Raw genomic sequence first — 21,066 nt, 5'->3', positions numbered from 1 at the left:
AAAATTAATCTTGCATTTTCACTACCTCCTTTCTTGAGCTCTAATCAATTGTGAAATTTATCAAAACTTGATAAAGCTTGTGGTATTGTGAAGGGCATCCAGCCACTTACTGAGCTGCCTCAGTATCTAATGCAGAAGAGCTTGACATAGAATCATATTAAATAACTTGGCAATGTTTATGAGCTGCAAAAGACCCATGTAACATTTTCCAGTTATAAACTGCCTTGCTTCAACTTCATTAGTTCATTGCAATTCATTAATAAGCATAAGCTCATGTATAAGAAATGGAACGTGCAGGTTGATGCTAAGGACTTTTAATTCCTGACAACTCAAGCATGTCTGTCCCACATATATGAATATGCTGACATGGGTTGAATTTCTATTGTAAAATCGCTTATTTCTGAGCATAATTACAGTATAGCGGGTATAGGATGGTACCAGGAGACAGTTCCTGACTTTGTATTGCATTCTTAAGGATTACTTTTTAAATAACTACGACAATGAAGATAAGGCAACAGAATAACATACAACCCCTGATCTCTTCTTAATTTGATTAACTTAAGTTTCTGGGACAGAGACACTGAAGCCACATCAAATATGTCACAAGGCTGATTGATTAGATGTTCAATGAATGTGGACAGTTGGAATGTTATAAGAATAAAGCCAAATTATCTTCATATATCTTAGCTCCCAAACAGCTGAGTATTGCACACTTCTATGTCCAATATAACATCCTCATAACTAATAGCTTTTTGGAATCTAGAAACTTTCCCCCATTTTTGCCAACTAGATCGTTACAAACGTCCTCAGATAACATGAGACTAGTAATGGGGATTTCCCTGGTTGGCTGTAACTTGTCTCATGTTTTGACAATGTTCATTAAGTGTCCTGATTCATAACTTTCTTTTTTCTATTACTATGAAAACATTATGAATTCATTACCATGTTTGAACATGGTGTTTATGGTAATCACCATGTCACTTAAACATGGTCACTTATATGAGGCTCAATGTTTTTTATTTTCTTTGAGGTGAGAGCTGTATTTTATGTTGACACTCTAAATACAAAACACCATGATTTTCATATAAATTAAATAAACTAAATAGTACTATAGATTTTATATTTGTAAATATTTAATATCTATATTCCAGCTGTTTACTTCTATATATGACATGATATATGCATAGTGTACTTAAGTAATTTAAAATAATGAAAAATAACTCCCAAAATAAAACCTTTATCTTTAAATGTATGACTTAATGCTTCAAAGTTCTGATGCTCTTACAAAATCCTCTGTGCAGCTTCCCAGCAAATAATTAGATGACCACAACCAGATACTGTTTAAGAGCTGGGAAATTGGCTCAGTGGGTCTAAAGTACCTGACTATGTGAGTTCAGATAATAGAGCCAACATAAAAAACTAGTTGCAGTAGTAATTCCAGAGAGCCTATGGAACAGAGATGGGAGAATCTCTGAATTTCACTAGCCAAATGGCTTCATATGCACAGCAATGGAAGATGTGAGACCCTGTATCACACAGGTGAAGAAAGAGCTCATACGTTAGAAATTGCACATGACCCCACTCACACATGAACAAGCAGCAATACACAGCTGCATATGCATGCACATTATTCACAAATGTGCATCATTCATTCCCATTGTACATGTGTGTGTATGTGTGAGAGAGAGGCAGAGCAGGAGAGACAGAGACAGACAGACAGAGACAGATGGAGAGAGACAGAAGGAGGGATACACTGTTTATGAATGCTCATTGGGCTTACTTGTCACTATAAAGTTATTGATTTCTATCTTATGCAGAAACACTATCTAGAGCTACACTTCATGATATATTCTGAGCATAGTAATTCCTGGAGGAAAAAGATAAATGATGCTAAAATTTGATATTACAAAATGCTGGTGTCCTGAAGAGGACATATTAAGAAAACTGTTTTAAATGGACAAGTAAAAAGTGAAACAGGAAAGGTTATGCAAGCAACCAGTACTGTTTTATCTTCAGACTCTGAAGTCACTGACAGAACTGACACAATCTCACAAAGCCTGGGATCTAGGTCTAAGACATTGCTCTGGAATCACTTATTTGACTATTCTGTGGGAGTATAGTGAAGGCAGTCTCATCATCTCTGATCCTACTTAGGAATAAATTCTCTTCAGGAGGAGTTACTGTCTGATAGATTGAAAAAGGGAAGAAAAAAAACCACATGAAAGAAATGAAAGCAGGAGTAATTATGTAATTATGTTTGAAATAAAATTTTAAAAAAGACAAACATAATTCTATGTGCAGGTGAAACTTCCTCCTAGGTAAAATAATTTGTGGTTTGCCTTTAGTACTTATGGTATGTTTCCTTGTCCCTAGTAGCTCCTTAATAAAACTGTATGTATGATCACAAAATGAACCCTAATCTTAAATCATAAAAATAATTCCAATGATTGGTTAGAAAATGCACAAACAGCACAGGAATTCCTCCACTATTTAACATATAATTTTATTGTGTGTTTAGGGGCTGGTTGTGGACTGGGGGGCATTGCCATAGTGTGAATGTGGACGTCCTGAAACTACATGTGGGAACTGGCATTCTTCCTCCCCCAGGTGAGTTCTGATAATTCAACGTTGATAATCAGACTTAGACACCTGTGCATCTATCCCTTGAGTCATCTTATCCATTGATAAGGAAGAGGCGCTTTTGTGAAATGGAGTTCTCTCTATAATATCACCACTCTCATCAATATATTTAAGATTGAAGTGGTTCCTGATGGCTATGCTTGCCACGCCCATGTTCAGGTGTGAGGTTGAAAGGTTCAGGACCTCAGGATCATCCCTGACTCTAGGGCCAGTATGAGGCCAGCCTGGGCTATATGGAATCCTATCTCAAGAAAAACATAAGTCAAGCAAGCAAAATAAAGCAGAAGAAGAAAAAATTAACGTTAGAAAAGATGCAAAGAAAATCATCAGAATGTTTGATGAGCGTATAGCAAAACATAGCTCTCTCTCATTTATAACTAGACTCAAGAGTGCATAGATTTATTAATATCCACATGGAGAGCTTAGCCTACTGTGATGACTAGAAATGTCTGTGCTCAGTCCCAGGTGATACCTCTCACTTAGTGCTAACACTGTCATGAACACAACAAAACTTCCTTAAGAGCCAGTAAAAATCCTAAACCCTTTTTTTTTGTCTAATTTCAAAACAATAAATTTGACCTCAGATGAACATTGTTACTTTGAAAACTTCTTTGTCCATAAGAAAATGAACTTGCACAATCTTTTCTATCCAGTATGAGATCTTCCTCCAATAAAGAAATTATTTTTAAAAGCAGTAATGACTGTGAAATGTACCCTTGTGTTTCTCAAGTACATTTTAAAATTCATCTAATTTCGATACTAAAAACAGCCCAATGAAGCTATGGTATTATTTCTGTTCTATAATGTATAAAGGACAAAACTGAGTCTGAGTGATAGATAAGTCAGTTGTAGAAAACCATAGAAGAATGAAATATTGGTCTGCTGTTTGGATTCTAGATTCGCTCTTTTCATGCTATTCTCATTAATTTCCATTGAATTGTAATGTATCAGAGATCCTTTGGGGATGTGTGAAAATTAACATGTATTCTAACACAAACCAACAAAGAAATTTGTGTGTAAGATCAATTCTTCTTAATTAAAGATTGACTTTGGGACCACCTACCTCAGCCTGTTTGCAGTGGTTCTCAGAAATCCAGTTTTTTCAACTCAATTGCTCACAGCAGTTTAGACACATCCTTTCTTACAGAAGGCAACTGGAGGCAGGTGGAACCCAGAAGTAAATATATGCTCTCACAGACAAGGCAACAGGACTCATGTTGCCCAGGTCCAGCTGTTGACCAGGCAGATGTTAAGTAGCTAACATGGACCCTGTCTGTCTGACTTTGCACAGATCCAGGAGGTGGCTCAGATGATGGTCAGTGTCTCTCCATGTCCAGCCTGCTAGGCAGAGTTGGAGAGAGGAACGACTGCTTTCTTGCCTTCAGCAAAAGGTTTAAAATGCTGAGAGTTCTTGAGTTCTGAGTGGAGGGAAAAGAGCAGGTGGAGGGACTGAGTCTGCCTTTTGTTCAAGGGAATGTTCAGCATATTACAGATCGTGTCACTGTGCTTAGTCAGGCTGAAGTCGATCTTGACCATAGCAGACACATCTTTGCCAAGAGGTCTTCCCACTCTGGGGACTGCTCCTTCACCAGCATGTCAATCAATGTCAAGCATGGACCTGGTGTGGCAAGACTTACAATGTTGTAATTCACAGATGCTTTCCATCCAGGGGTCAACAGCTTTGGATTCTTTTCTGCATCTTTTAGGTTCTTTACATCAGATATGCTTTAAGGTCTCTAATAGCTATTTACTTGGCCATAGATTCCCTTATAAGACTATCAGAAATCACATTCCTAAAAATGGAGAGAAATTCCACATCTTCTTAAGTGAGCAAAGGGCTTTTCCTGTCTGTTTCAGTAAGGTAAATGTGTAGCATTATGGAGTATATTCTTTCCATACTCCTTCCTCCATTGATCATAAAATGTTTATAGTAAAGTTTCAGAATCATTGCTGAAATGTCTCACCATTTTACTTGGAGCAATATGAGCAATCTTCTCTTTGTCCTCCTCTGCAGTTCATCTATCAGGAAAACAAAGAGAGGAGAATATAAAGATTTTGAAATTGAACAGCACATGCTAATATGCCTAAGATAATTTCTACTATATTACATAGTTTGTGAAAGTTGTCCATCTCTAGCTTGGAAATATGAACAACTTTTTCAGCCCCTAAGGAATATTTAGGTAGAAATAACAGAGAACATTGCAAAGTTATTCCAGTTTCTCAGGGATAAGTGAGCTATAGAACTATAATCTTATCTGGTACACATATGAAATTGGTTTTCTCTTATTAGTTGTTAATAAGTCCAAGGCTAAGGATGCTAAAATAATACTCCTTGTGTGCCTTCTCTTTCCAGAACAGAAGTGTTGTTTAGGTATTATCTTAGTTTCCTTTCCATGACACTAACAATACACTGTGACCAAGGCAACTTACAAAGAAAGAGTTTATTTGGGCTTACAGTTTCAGAGCATTAAAAGTCTATGGTGGAGAGACAGCATGCAGACAAGCTGTAGATATTTAGACTGGGGTAGCTAAGGGGTCACATGTTAATACCAAGTAGGAGTCAGAAAGCAGAACACTGGGACTGGCCCAAGATCTTTGAAACCTCAAAGTCTGTCCCCACGTGACACACCTCATTCAATAGGCTACAGCTCCTAATCCATGTCAAATAGTTTCACCAAATTCAGACCAAGTATTTGAACATATCAGCCTACAGATGTCATTCACATTTGAATTCTCATAGCTATTTTCACTATATAAAAGTTTCAGATACAGGAAGCTCTGTTTTTACCAGTTATATTTGTAAGAACTCTGTGTGCTCAATAATCATGACTGTGCTATAATAAGATACTAAATATTTATATGAATAAAATGTTGTAATACTGAGAATGAAAAAGAAAAATGATCAAAATAAAAATATATCTATATAGCTAAATGATAATAGATGTTTTCTGGAAAGTAAACTGTGATTAGTCAAGTAATTTTGTAGTCAGTTCTGAGAATTTAAATTGCAATAGCATTTTCTCTTTACCTATAAATTCTTAAGAAACCAATGAAACAATTATGTCCCTTATTTTATTTCTGCTCTTTGAAAATATACTTAAGAGAAAGAAATGCAAGAGGAAAAGAACAGCCTTCAAAATAATTATGGAGAATAACATTGAAATGAAGATGAACCAAAGACAAAACCAATCTCTAGATACTCAGAAACTCTTGTGCAAAGACCTAAGGTAGAGTTGACAGAAATGGGTACTGAGTTTAATTTGTCTTCCCTAGGTTCTTTCTGATGCTGATTTGGATATACATCAGGTGATTTCTTACTTCACAAAACAAGATAACTTCCTTTCATGTATATCCCCTAAAGTCTAGACTGCTGCCAGCAGACTCTGACATTCCCACAGGAAGTTCTCCAAAGATGAATGACCTGGCCTCTTTATCCAGCATTAGAAATGTTCTATCAGAAGACGCTGAGAATTTCACATTCTACACACAACCATTCTGCTTGGTTTTTTTTAAATTGATTTGTGATGACATCATACACATTTACATTTTAATTTATTTTACTGTGTTTTCGGCTATACACTATTTATGCAAATTGAATGCTTGATTCTTTGTATTTATTTTTCCTTCGTTTGAATAGCTTAAGTCAATATATAGGAGATATATTTTGTATGGGCTCTGTGCGTGAAGGACAGAGGTCATGTCCCCCTTTTCTCCTTATGAAAACTTCCACAATTATCTGCTATCTGCCAGACTGCAAACTTCTATTTCATTCCCAATTTGTGATTGCAAATATCAACATTGGCACCTCTTGACAACTTGGCTAAATAAAAATTAATAATTTCCCAAAGAAAGGATTAGTTAATAGGCGAGAACAGAAATTATAAAAATTAAAAGTTGAATATATGAGGTTAAATATAGTCTGTACTATAGTGAGGAACATTGTAGTCAATCCTTAATCCTGGACATTGGATTATGTAAAATGTTAGATTGACGATAACTGGGGTGAAGGAACAAGAGGTATAGATCTCTTGAACTTCAAAGTAATATTTTTTTGTAAGCAAAAGGGCTTCTTTTCTTCATTAACTTGTTAAGAGTTGATCACAATCTTTGCAGGTTCCAACATGTATGCTTTTGTTACAGCCAGGGATTCTTATTAATTATTTTATTATTAGCCAGAAGTAAAGGGAAATAATACACATGGAGTATTGTTTCATTTGCCATCTGTTTCTCTTTCTAGAGAATTAACAGATTTAGGATGTCCTAAATTATCTTTGAGCATGTATTACTACTGTTTCCTTGAGTTAGTTCTTCAATCCTTGAACTGCATTTCTTTTTTTGTTTGTTTGTTTGTTTGGTTTGGTTTTCTGTTTTATTCTTTTTTTTAATTAGCTATTTTCTTTATTTACATTTCAAATGCTATCCCCTTTCCTAGTTTCCTCTCTGACTATCCCCTATACTCTCCCTTCTCCCCCTGCTCCCCAACCCATCCACTCCTGCTTCCTGGCTCTGGCATTCCCCTATCCTGGGGCATAGAATCTTTGCAAGACGAAGGTCCTTTTCTCCCACTGATAGCCAACTAGACAATCCTCTGCTACATATGCAGCTAGAAACACAAGTCCCGCTATGTGTTCTTCAATCCTTGAACTGCATTTCTGCTTCTAATATAAACCCAATGATAGTTACCATTGAGAAAGAGACAAGGGGATTCTAACCTGACATTCTTTATTTATTTATAAGCAGGGAGGCTGCATGTAAGAGACATTGTATGGATCATCTCGGACAATATGTGTGAAAGCTAACTGGATCTGAGGGCACAAGGAGGAGGAACTACAGTGAGTATTGGAATCATGTTGCCTTTCTCTCCGGGATGGACTATGAGAATGATGGAATGGAAAACTTAGAGTCTCACATATTCAGATGAGGTATCATGCAAGTAGGATGAAACTAGGCAGCCCTTAACAAGTCTCTGTGTATATTTACTTTGTAAATTGGGATATCCAGGGGATTGTTAGGATGATGACTTTGCATAATTGTGGTATATTATCCTGGACAATAGCTAGCAAAAGTTAATTGCAGTATGCTTTGCTGTTCACCTCTGTACAAAACTTAGAAGTCGAATTCTGCTTTAAAGGATTATTTGAAAAGTAATTGAGAAAAAGTCTTTTACTGACTTTTAAGCTCTACTTTTTTCAAGATGAACTCATTTGTTGATGATGTCTTGATTGCTCTTGTACCTGACTATTTATTAGCAACACTATCCATGAATCCCTGAAATTGACTACAACTAGGCAAAGCAAGTAATCCATGTGATAGCAAGAGATCCCTCTTTTTTGGGGCTTTACTGTTCTGAATTGTTAATGTATTGTGACTTTATTATATAATAAAACAGAATATCCCAGCCTCATACTATGTGAGTACATACCACAGCCTTATATTAGATAATCAGTAATTTGCTTGTATACTTGATAATCAAATATATATATGTATATATAATTGTTTTTGTTTTATGTATGTAAGTGTATTGCCTGAATGTGTGTATGTACAGCATGTATGATTAATGCCTACAAGAGAAAGAAGGGCCATGAATAAGTGATCTACAGGGTGTTGTAAGCCACAGTATAGGTGCTGGGAAATAAACCTGGTCTTCTGCAAGAACAATACATTCTCTAAACCACTGGTTATCTCAAAGTCCCCAATGCTCAAATCTTTTCTGAAACGATAAATTAATGTAAATGAATACAAGTTTATTTATATGTATACACACCACACATGACAACATGTACACACAAGCAAACAACCTGTTGAGGCCATTTATTGTTACTCCTTATGTGTATAGGTTTATGGCTGAAATATTTAGGATTGCACAACCTATCATGGGGGGGGATCATACCTGAGAAAGAATGATTCCCCCTCTTTCTGCAGGCTGACATTGTAGCTCTTCATGTATGGATGGAGCCTTGTCAGATTTTGTAACAACTAGCATATTAACCGATGGTGTTAATTTGCCAATTTTATTTGGGCAACTGTATTGTTGAGATTTCATGGTGCAGCTTCCCTGTTATACATAGAAGGCCAAATCTCCCAGACTACCCCAGACTATCTCCTATAACATAATCAGATGTTCTTGACCACTCAATCTTTCTGACTTCTTTTATTGTAATGTTCCCAGAGTCTTAAGTGTAGATGTTGTGTTGCAGATTCATCAGTTGGGTTTAGGTAACCCACATACAGTTGTTCTCTTTCTTTTTTACCAGTTTTTCTGTAATTATGAGCCACTGCTGTAAAAATAGATGAGGAGAAAAATCATCATTTCTCTGTGGGTATGAATGATAAGTCTAGAATGCTATTAGAAAATGATTTCTCATTTAGGAAAGTAGAAGTAGGTTCATCTCTAGATCCATGGCCTCACTAGCCAAGGGCAGTTGACTAGGATCACAGTACCAGCCATGTATTCTTTCCTATTAAGCAGGCTTTATGCACAACTAAATATGTGTCAGATACCACAATGATAAAGTGCCACTATTGGACTTTTGTTGTTTGTTATCTGGTCATATTGGCCATTGCTGTAGCTCATACAATTTCTATTTAGATAGGACTGTTAGTTTTCTCCTTTGACAGCTTGCATAGCACCTTCATATTCAAGGAGGCAAGGTTAATTCCAGTTGTTTCTTCTAAGCCTTGTGTCTACAGTGTGTTTTGTTTTCAACAATAGGGTTTTATCTTTAAATTCCAGGTCAACTAAGGGAAGCAACATTATTCTTTAGTGTTTTGGGATCTTACAGATTATCCTAATCAAAATATCAGATAGATGGTTCTGATGTTTGGAATTGGAGGTTTTGTTTGATAGCCTATTGCTCTTGGGGGAAACATTGTAATTTAAAATCTATCTATAGTTACCTATCATCTATATGTGTATGCATCATTTACATATCTACATATCACCAATCTATCTATACACATATGCCATAACATATATGTGTGTGTGTGTGTGTGTGTGTGTGTGTGTGTGTGTGTAATTTTAGGAAAACAGAATATTTCTCTATTACTCTATGGCTTTCTCATATATACTTTTTCTCTCATTTACCCATGATCTTCTCTTGATTTTTGATTCCTTTCACTCCCCAGTTAAGTGCCCTGACACCCCTAATTTTTCCCATTCTAACATCTGTGTTTTTCTCCTCCTCTTCAATATTCATTCCCATCAATTGACTCAAGGTTCTTTAGAATTTTCCTGGTTCTACAGTTATTCCAATACACACACACACACACACACACACACACACACATATATATGAGTGACATGAACCATTTAAATTTCTTGGTCTGAATTAGTGTAATGTTATCCACTTTTATCCATTTGCCTACAAAGCTTATGAATTCAAATATTGTTATAACTGAATAAAATTAAAATGTGTATGTGCACATTTTCATCAGTTGAAAGACGTTTAGGCTGTATCTATTTCCTAGCTCTTGTGGATAAAGCAGCAAGCAACATGTCTGAGACAGTCTCTGGGGAGTCAGGTGTTGTAATCTTGGGTGTATGACAAAGAATGGTAGAGCTAGGTGATATGACAGGTCTGTTTTAGCTGTCTGAAAGTTCTGCACATTACTGTAGTAGAGCATCTATTTGTGGTCCACCCAACAATGAATGAGCATTCCTCTACCCCTGCATCCTCACCATTATTTGTTTTTAGTTGCTTTCATTATCTTAGCCATTCTGACTAAGGTAAGTTAAAATATCAAAGTAGTTAACCTATATAGCTATAATTTCTAATTAAGGATGTTGGATACTTTTCTAAAATGATTCTTAGCCATTTTTATTCCCTTTTGTACTCTCCAAACTTTTCTTTTAGGCTACAGTACTACTTTTGCCAATTTTTGAGAAGGTATTTTGTAAACAAAAATGTGACTGTGCATAAAATTCATTTGTTTCAATGTTTGTTTATAAGTCTTCATTTGTTCTAGTAAAGAAATATTTGGCCACCTCCACTGAACTTCGGTGTGTTACTCTCTTATCATGATTCCACAAAATTATTTTCCTACCTATAGTTAATTTTTTTTAATTATAGCTTACTTACAAACAAGTTATATAACTCCAAAATACACGTGTACATCTAGATATTTTACATCATTGACTCCTAATTTAGTTCCTCATTACAGTTTAGGTTACAGCTTAAAGATTTTAATCTTTTAATAAGACTTATTTTATTATCTAGCAGATGGTTTATCTTGGGGAATGGTTCAGGCTCTCATGGAAAATTTATATTGTCAGTACTTTTGTGGTGTTCTAGATCAATGATGCTTAGATCAAGAGTAAAGGTAAAGTTATTCGAACTCAACAAGAAAATCTTTTCAAATTTGCACCATCTTTCTCCCAAACATTTACTGTATCAGTAATCTCTACTCTTACTTATGATTTTTTCCCTTTGTCCCTGAAAATACACTAAAATTTATAGTAAACACCATATAATTCTCCCTTAATTCTAAACAAATTAAACATGACTACTTACAGACATGCCTTTTGACAAAATCATAATCTATTGTGGAATTTTTTTCTGACTTCTATCTGTCCAATGTTTCCCCTAACATCTTTGCATCCCAGAGAATTATCTTGTTCATTCTACTTTTGAATTTTGTGTTGTAACCCAAGTGACATAATTACATCACACTGAGAATGAACAGATATTCGCTGGATACTGTATTTCTCCAACTCATTGTGTGATTTCCTCTCTTTTTTCATTGCCTAGACATACTGCCTTGTATCTTGCTCCTACTATGTACGGGTTGAAGGTCTAACACTAGGTGTTTTCTGTCTTGGGCCTAACTACCCCAAGCTATATGATTTTTGATTTTTTTCCTGCTTTGGAATCCCCTAAAGAACTGTAACCCACTCAATGGGATATTTTTGAATTCCAGGAGTCAAACAGTACTCATAGTTGCTTTGTCACTACCTTACTATGTGATTTGGATCGCCATTGTTTCTATATTAGTTATTTTCTTTCATGTTATAATATAGTACTGAAAGATTCTAAGAACTAGATAAGTCATATTGTGAGCTTCTTTTAAATATCTGCTTCCCAGTATAGTGCTTAGCACATAGTAGTCATGATTAAGTATTTATTGATTGATTAACTTAATCCGTTATCTACAAGATTTTGAAGGATGAAAACATGATTGGCTTCAGTATCAGGGGATGAATAACATAGTTAGTAGGACTCTGTCTCTTGACTTGGAAGTTTGGGAAGACTCACGAATGTGTTCTACTTGTTCATGACCTTCACTTTTGCTGTTTAACCTAAAACTTTCTGCTATATTTTTAAATTAGTTCCTCCTGTTTCAAACCAACAGCTGTATGAAAAACAGATGGCTGCTTCTCTTCATATCCTTTGTCTCATTCCAAGACCATCACAAAACCAGACCTCATTCTTTGTCCTGGGCTAAATAATTCTTCCATTTTTAACACTTCCTGGAGTTTTGATTGCCATGCCCAAAATCCTCTCCTGTACCCTCTGTTTGTAGCCTTGTACAATAGAACTTCCCACCATAATAGAAACATTCTACATCTGGGCCGTCTAGTACAGTAACCACTAGTGACATGTGGTGAATACGAACTTGAAATGTAAGACATTGAAGGACTGAGCTTTTAAATTACACTTAATTTCAGTGAATTAAAATGTAAATATCCACATATGGTTAGGGTCTAGCAAATTACCACAGCTGTTAGATACTGTGGAGTTTCTGTGCACTCTTAAGCAGCTGTACATCTTATTTATTAGTAAGTGGCTGATACTAAATATGCATCAAATATTTATTTTAAAGTTTGAATGAGATAGCTAAAACACAATGTATAAGACAAATATTTTTGACTACATGGTCTAAAGTTTGCTTTCAAAGTAAAGGTAATTTAGTGATTATCAATTATATTTTATGGAAGATGCTTCCATAACCTGATGCTTAATATGGAAGATATAATATAGCACTTTCTATGAATTCTTTTCTGTAGCATTTAATATTTTAATAAAACAATATTTATTCACTATGTGTATATATGTATATACATAGTATATCTATGGAAGGTGAAGAAAGGTGGAAAGGGCCAAAGAGGGATCCTATATGGCCAAATTCAGCTGAAGCTGGAGAATTCTGGGAATGGCTGGATACATTTGTCAGGAATGGGAGCAGTTTGGGGCCATTCAAATATATAATGAATATGAGTCTACCTCTACCTTTAACTAAATGAGTTTCCTAGTATTTTTCCCATTTTTTATTAGGTATTTTCTTCATTTACATTTCAAATGCTATCCCAAAAGTCTCCCATACCCTCCCCACTGCCCCCTCTCTCCTACCCATTCACTCCCACTTCTGGGCCCTGGCGTTCCCCTGTACTGGGGCATATAAAGTTTGCAAGACCAAGGGGCCTCTCTTCCCAATGATGGCCGAGTAGGCCATCTTCTGCTACATATGCAGCTAGAGACACGAGCTCTAGGGGTACTGGTTAGTTCATATTGTTGTTCCACTTATAGGGTTGCAGACCCCTTTAGCTCCTTGGGTATTTTCTCTAACTCCTCCATTGGGGGTCCTGTGTTCCATCCAATAGCTGACTGTGAGCATGCACTCCTGTGTTTGCCAGGTACTGGCATAGCCACAGCTATACCAGGGTCCTTGTATTTTTAAAACATGTACCCTGTGATCTACATTTTCTCAGGTGTCCTGAAAATAAAAATGCTTTGTTTAAATTTAAGCTCTGATGCACCTTTGACCTAGTGCTTATTTCCAGACTTCAAGGTGAGGGATGTGTGTTAATTAAAAAACAGCTGGGAGCATTTATAGATGAGCCTCACATTTTTTGGGTCATGTCTGATCCCTTCCACAGTGCTCATTGTTGAGAAGAATTCACTCAACAAGGAAGCAAAGATGAAGTCAAATCTAAGTGTCAAACACATTCCTTGGTTCCAGATTCCTAAGTAATATTTTAATTCTGATTCAGGAGGAGAAACGTGGTTGTTCTCCTTTATTTTTATTTATTTTTCCCCCCCAGGCTCTCTAGTCTGTTCGTTGATGTAACTGTATTTTTTTTAATATTTTTATTACATATTTTCCTCAATTACATTTCCAATACTATCCCAAAAGTCCCCCATAGCGCCCCCCACTTCCCTACCCACCCATTCCCATTCTTTTGGCCCTGGCATTCCCCAAATTGGGGCATATAAAATTTGCAAGTCCAATGGGCCTCTCTTTCCATTGATGGCCGACTAGGCCATCTTTCGATACATATGCAGCTAGAGACAAGAGCTCCAGGGTTCTGGTTAGTACATCATGTTGTTCCAACAATAGGGTTGCAGATCCCTTTAGCTCCTTGGGTACTTTCTCTACCTTCTCCATTGGGAGCCCTGTGATACATCCAATAGCTGAATGTGAACATCCACTCCTGTGTTTGCTAGGCCCCGGCATCGTCTCACAAGAGACAGCTATATTTGGGTCCTTTCAGCAAAATCTTGCTAGTGTATGCAATAGTGTCAGCATTTAGAAGCTGATTATGGGATGGATCCCTGGATACAGCAGTCTCTAAATGGTCCATCCTTTCATCACAGCTACGAACTTTGTCTCTGTAACTCCTTCCCTGGGTGTTTTGTTCCCAATTCTAAGAAGGTGCACAGTGTCCACACTTTGGTCTTCATTCTTTTTGAGTTTCATGCGTTTATCAAATTGTATCTTATATCTTGGGTATCCTAAGTTTTGGGCTAATATCCACTTATCAATGAATACATATTGTGTGAGTTCTTTTGTGATTGTGTTACTTCACTCAAGATGATGCCCTCCAGGTCCATCCATTTGGCTAGGAATTTCATAAATTCCTTCTTTTTAATAGCTGAGTAGTACTCCATTGTGTAAATGTACCATAATTTCTGTATCCATTCCTCTGTTGAGGGACATCTGGGTTCTTTCCAGCTTCTGGCTATTATAAATAATATAAAATATCTTGGCGTGACTCTAACTAAGGAAGTGAAAGATCTGTATAATAAAAACTTCAAGTCTCTGAAGAAAGAAATTATAGAAGATCTCAGAAGATGGAAAGATCTCCCATGCTCATGGATTGGCAGGATCAACATTGTAAAAATGGCTATCTTGCCAAAAGCAATCTACAGATTCAATGCAATCCCCATCAAAATTCCAAATCAATTCTTCAACGAATTAGAAAGTGCAATCTGCAAATTCATCTGGAATAACAAAAAACCTAGGATAGCAAAAACTCTTCTCAAGGATAAAAGAACCTCTGGTGGAATCACCATGCCGGACCTAAAGCTCTACTACAGAGCAATTGTGATAAAAACTGCATGGTACTGGTATAGTGACAGACAAATAGACCAATGGAATAGAATTGAAGACCCAGAAATGAACCCACACACCTATGGTCACTTGATCTTCGACAAGGGAGCTAAAACCATCCAGTGGAAGAAAGACAGCATTTTCAACAAATGGTGCTGGCACAACTGGTTGTTAACATGTAGAAGAATGCGAATCGATCCATTCCTATCTCCTTGTACTAAGGTCAAGTCTAAGTGGATCAAGGAACTTCACATAAAACCAGAGACACTGAAACTTATAGAGGAGAAAGTGGGGAAAAGCCTTGAAGATATGGGCACAGGGGAAAAATTCCTGAATAGAACAGTAATGGCTTGTGCTGTAAGATCGAGAATTGACAAGTGGGACCTCATGAAACTACAAAGCTTCTGCAAGGCTAAAGACACCATCAATAAGACAAAAAAACCACCAACAGATTGGGAAAGGATCTTCACCTATCCTAAATCAGATAAGGGACTAATATCCAATATATATAAAGAACTCAAGAAGGTGGACTCCAGAAAGTCAAATAACCCCATTAAAAAATGGGGCTCAGAACTGAACAAAGAATTCTCACCTGAGGAATACCGGATGGCAGAGAAGCACCTGAAAAAATGTTCAACATCCTTAATCATCAGGGAAATGCAAATCAAAACAACCCTGAGATTCCACCTCACACCAGTCAGAATGGCTAAGATCAAAAATTCAGGTGACAGCAGATGCTGGCGAGGATGTGGAGAAAGAGGAACACTCCTCCATTGTCGGTGGGATTGCAAGCTTGTACAACCACTCTGGAAATCAGTCTGGCGGTTCCTCAGAAAATTGGACATAGTACTACTGGAGGATCCAGCAATACCTCTCCTGGGCATATATCCAGAAGATGTCCCAACCGGTAAAAAAGACACATGCTCCACTATGTTCATAGCAGCCCTATTTTTATTTTTTTTTAATTAGAAAAAAAAAACCCAAAACTTGATTTTCAGGGAGCATGTCTTTTTGTGAAGCTTGTTGAATTGAACAATGCTTAGTAACCAGTCTCCAAATTTCACCTGTTGAAAATAAATAGATTTTAGGGCCTTGAGAATTGGCTCAGAGTTTAAGAGCACTGATTGCTCTTCCAGAGGGTCTGAGTTCAGTTCCCACCAACGACATGGTGGCTCACAGCCATATGTACTGGGATCTGATGCCCTCTTCTGGTGTGTCTGAAGACAGCTCCAGTGTACTCATAACTAAAATAAATAAATAAATGAACAAATCTTTTTTAAAAAAAGAAAATAAGTTAGATGTTTCAATATCTAACTTAGGTACCAAAAGGTTTTTTTCTTTTTAGTTTTCCAGTTTTCCACAAAGCAGGATTATAACTTCATTACTTCTTGTGTATTTCAACATCTCAGCTCTAAGATAAAGATTAACAGCAGCATAGAAGCCCTTCTGCTTTCTTGTTTCATTTTTTTATATTTTATTAGATATTTTCTTTATTTACATTTCAAATGCTATCCTGAAAGTTCCCTATACCCCCTCGCCCGCGCCCTGCTCCCCTACCCACCGACTCCCACTTCTTGGCCCTGGCATTCCCCTGCCCTTCTAAAGGCACTTGTCTTCTTCTGCCTCTATATGTGATCCGTAGAATCTAGATAATGGCAGACCACTGTGCTTGTGAGGTTTCTGGAATTGGCTATCCTTAAATCTCTTTTGTTTATACTTTTCTTTGTAGCATATAGTGATTTCCAGCACAATATGGCAAACAGGGAACATTTTTACAATTAGCATTAAAATATGTTTCAAAAGCATTGAAATGTCTAATTCATCATCAAAGCTCTGGAATGTTAATGGTTGGAAACAACACAGTGCTCCACCATCTGTTCTCTCTCTCTCTCTCTCTCTCTCTCTCTCTCTCTCTCTCTCTCTCTCTCTCTCTCTCTCTCTCCACTTTGTTTCTCATAGGACGTGAATAGCAATTTTAATAAAAGTCAGATGATCCACATACTATCTAGGGTTGTGGTTTTAGTATTTAGCAACACATAAAACAAAATCTAACTAAAATAAATATACAGTGTTATTTCTATAAGTCCGTAGTCTTCAGATAAGCAGGAGTTACTTTGCATCAGTACAGATATATTACATTGCTCAAAATCAATCAATTTATTTAGCACAAGGGAAACTGAAAACTGCTGCTCCAGTGATCACAAGCATAAGAAACTTCTCAGTGTCCTTTAAGAATTAGTTCTTTCCTCTCATGAGAATGCTATACTTTCAGAAGTTTTAATAATATTTATAAGCATATAATAATTTTATAGGCTGTGGTTGCAGCCTATAAGTCTTATGATTTTTTTTAAGGCCAGAAAGTTGGCTCCTAGACAATCAGCATCAGTAGCATAGACACAAATATCAGGCGTCTGTCATTCTCATACTCCGTCCATGAATCAGTATCTTGGAACAAGCTGGTGAGGTAGAAAAACCAGTGCAGAAATCTCTGAATTTAGTGGAAAATCCTGTCTCAAAAAAAAAATTAGAGACTCTAGATGAAGACAGCCATGGACAACCTGCAGTCTCTCTCTCTCTCTATATATATATATAGATAGATAGATATATATAGATATATATAGTCTCTCTCTCTCTCTCTCTCTCTATATATATATATATATATATATATATATATATATATATATATATATACAGACATCAGGCACAAGAACAATGACACACATGTGTGCCTGCAAACATGTAAACAGGTATACCCAATAGTCCATATACCATACGCACATACATCAGTATTATCTTTACCCATTTCTTACTGATATTTGAAAGTCAGTTGATCATGGTATACTGACTTTATACTAGCAAATTTCTTAGCCCTGTAATGAATTCTAAGAATTACATGAGGCTTATTTTGGACAGTAAGTCTGATTCTCTCAACCTTACTTAAATATCGCTTGTGTTTTCAGGTACAGAAAATCTATTTTTATTCTTATTGAAGCTTATTTTTAAAAATAATTATGAAGGTCTTAAATTTTAATTAACTTTTCAAGGCATCTGTTAATGTAATCACACAGTTTTTGTGGTTTAATTTATCGTGACAGCATGAAGTAACTGATGTTTAATTTTACTAAGGTTTAACCCAATTTGGCCATGGTATGATTTTTACACACAGAAGGTTTAGCCAAAATTCTTCCAGGTAGTAAATTATCTATTCTTGTGAGACATTGGCCTGGACATTTTCTGGAAGTTCTATATTCCTCCTTTTACTATTATATTATCGTTTCACTTCTATCCTTACTCTTTGAAAACAAATAGAGAATTTGAGTTGTTTAGACTTTCAATAAAGTTATGAGTCTGGAATTGAACTGGGAAATTTAAAATGATATTAAATATCCTTGATAAAATCTCTTGAGGACATTACATTTTTTTCAGAAATTAATTCTTTTAACTAGATAACATATGTGATGATGTTTGCTGTTACTGTTCATCTAACCTCTGCAGACATTGGTGATCTCTCTCCTCTCTCTCTCTCTCTCTCTCTCTCTCTCTCTCTCTGAGTGTATGTGTGTCTGTGTGTGTCTGTGTCTGTGTGTGTCTGTATGTGTGTATGGAGGAAAATGTGTATGTGAAAACATACACATCTGCGTGTATGGAAACTAGGATGCTGTCTTCCTCTATTGCTCTTCATATTATATTCTGAAACAGGTTCTTTTGTTGGAATCAGAGTCACTGATTCACCTAGCTTAGGTCAACTCTGGGTCATAAGGTTCTTCTTTCTCAGTTTTCCCAGTGCTGGGGTTACAGATGTATGGCCGGTATGATATTAAGTCTCACTTCTGTTGTTTCTGTTGTAGTTGCTTGTCTAATTCCCTTCTTATGCTTAGATTTTCAGTTAGTGTATTTAAATGAATACCAGTGGACAATCTCAGGTACTCAGAATTGTATGAGCCTTTTACTAAATGAGTCATCTTTCCAACCACTGTTTTGCTGTCTTTACCAATTATACCTAAAAGTGTTGGAGATAGGAAGTTCTATTCATAAATAATAGTTGGCCTTTTGGACCTTCTCATTTGTTTTGTATAGCAATATCCATTTTGTTTATGATTTTTCATTCTTCATCTTTATTTTCAACATTTGCTTCTTTTTTCTAGCTCCTTGAAGTGTCTGATTCTATGTAGGCCTTGTATGTCTTTAACAGGTATGGGATGATTTAAAATTACCTAACATTACTGTATATCAGCAATACCCAATTGTTAGTAGGTATTATTTCTAGTATAAAAATCAAAATAATGCATTCCCTTTCAGTTTTAGAATCTTCTAACCTCAATTTTCTTGCTTATGTATTATTTTACTTATTCTTTATTGCTTTTTCTCAATTCAGCATATAAAGTAATGTACTTTATAAATACATGAATATGTATTCATTATATTCTTTCATATATTACGAATACATTCATAATATACATGGACATACATTTCATTATATCTGTATGCATACACATTGTATTTTTATATACAAACACACACACACATATACATACACACACACACACACACACACACACACACCATTCACTGCATTTCTAAATAATCTGCCTCTTTGGCTAGCTGGATCCAACCTCAAGCTAAGCCAACTGTCAAATTTCTCACTATGGTAAAGAAGTCCTACATTTTCATCCTTTGTCACCAAGTGTGTTGACCAAATCTGGCAAAAACAAAATAAAATGAAACAAAACAAAACAAAAACAAAAAAACCCCCAAAAAAACAAACAAAACAAAACAAAACACCCTCTGGAAATCCTCTCCTACACCAATTAAAGATCAGAGGGACTCTTCATATAGAAAAGCCTCTGATTATCTTCTCTGATCCCCAGTGTGTGCACTCTTTCAGCAACAAATGTTTTTACATGTGTTACCTGAATGTGTGCAGTTCTCCAGATGGTTACTTTTGATGTGCATATGTGTGCACACATGCCCTTGTGTGTGGTGGAGAAATTTTCCAATGTCTTCACCCTGTCATATTTGGAAATACTTCCTGAGGTATTTAGTATCTAGCCTACATTTAGGATCTGCACTAAAGGGATTTTTACCCTGTGTTTCATCTGTGCTAATGACAAATGTCCACAAACACTATTAATGAAAAAGTGCCTTGAATTGACCTGACTTTGTGAATTTCTTACACTGTTTGATGATGAGATTTTGAGTGGGAAATCAACGAGGAGTTCAGCAGCAGACCTTAGAAACATTTGTTCCTTTGCTCTAGCTCTAGTAACATTTCCAGACATTCCTGGAACTTGAGGTAACACCTCAAGGCTCCATGTTGTTGTGACTTTCATACTAAGGATCCTGAACTCCAAATGCTACTAAAGGAAATTCTTTCTCTAAAATTACTTGCTCTAGCTATACTGGATTATATCCAATCTCTCATTCAGAGATTCAACTTATAGAAGGATGGCAGTGTCAAAACACTTTTGCTCACAGTCTACCTTAGTTATGCTGCCCTTACATTAATGATAATTTGGTTTTATTCATTTGCTTATTCGAGATAGGTTATGATTATGTCACTCAGTCTGGTCTTTAATCCATGATTCTCTTTCCTTTGCCCCTTTGCCAAGCTAGGCATTACGAGTTTGTACTACCACACTAAGTTTGAAGCTGTGATTCTTTAATATCATGTCAGCTTTTAGAGCATCAGATTTTTAACATTCTGTTTAATAATGCTATTTTTAATGCATTCATATTATATATTCATAAACCTCACCACCCCTATGACAGCAAATGGAACTGACACCCTACCATGAAGGCAGTCATGACATTGGCATAACTCTAAAATGATAGACCATAGTAGCATCTCCAGGACTTGGATTTGGCACACATTTCTTAGTACAAAAGTCTGTCATTATCATGCATTCATTTAAGAAATAACTGAGCCTTCCACAAGTGATAAAACACAGGATGAAATATGTCAAAAGAGATATTGCTTTCTTGCCTTTCTAACCTTATTCTCAATATGGTGAGCAGGCAATAAACAAACAAACAATTTTATATTATAGTATTATGTAATGATGTGAAAGATAAAGAACTACTACAAAGACAAAAACTACA

At 36.1% G+C, this 21,066-nt stretch overlaps 1 pseudogene across 9 annotated transcripts in view; it reads left to right on the top strand.

The window, feature by feature from the left end:
• The window catches only part of LOC115032127 (disks large homolog 2 pseudogene), a 195,704-nt pseudogene that overhangs the window by 47,601 nt on the left and 127,037 nt on the right, over positions 1 to 21,066 (top strand). For 6 of the 9 annotated variants that reach the window (XR_015048554.1, XR_015048550.1, XR_015048548.1 and 3 more), the window contains 2 exons: positions 2,519 to 2,607; positions 7,381 to 7,472. The product of XR_015048554.1 is annotated as a disks large homolog 2 pseudogene, transcript variant X8 (transcript). Of the gene's footprint in view, positions 1 to 2,518; positions 2,608 to 5,742; positions 5,868 to 7,377; positions 7,473 to 21,066 lie in introns of all 9 variants that reach the window. The other 3 variants (XR_015048552.1, XR_015048553.1, XR_015048551.1) reach the window with 3 other exon arrangements.

This window comes from Mus caroli, unplaced genomic scaffold (assembly GCF_978045245.1).
Source record: "Mus caroli unplaced genomic scaffold, Mus_caroli_1 scaffold_9, whole genome shotgun sequence".
Taxonomy (NCBI): Eukaryota; Metazoa; Chordata; class Mammalia; order Rodentia; family Muridae; genus Mus; species Mus caroli.
This window is presented reverse-complemented; position numbering and strand designations above follow the sequence as displayed.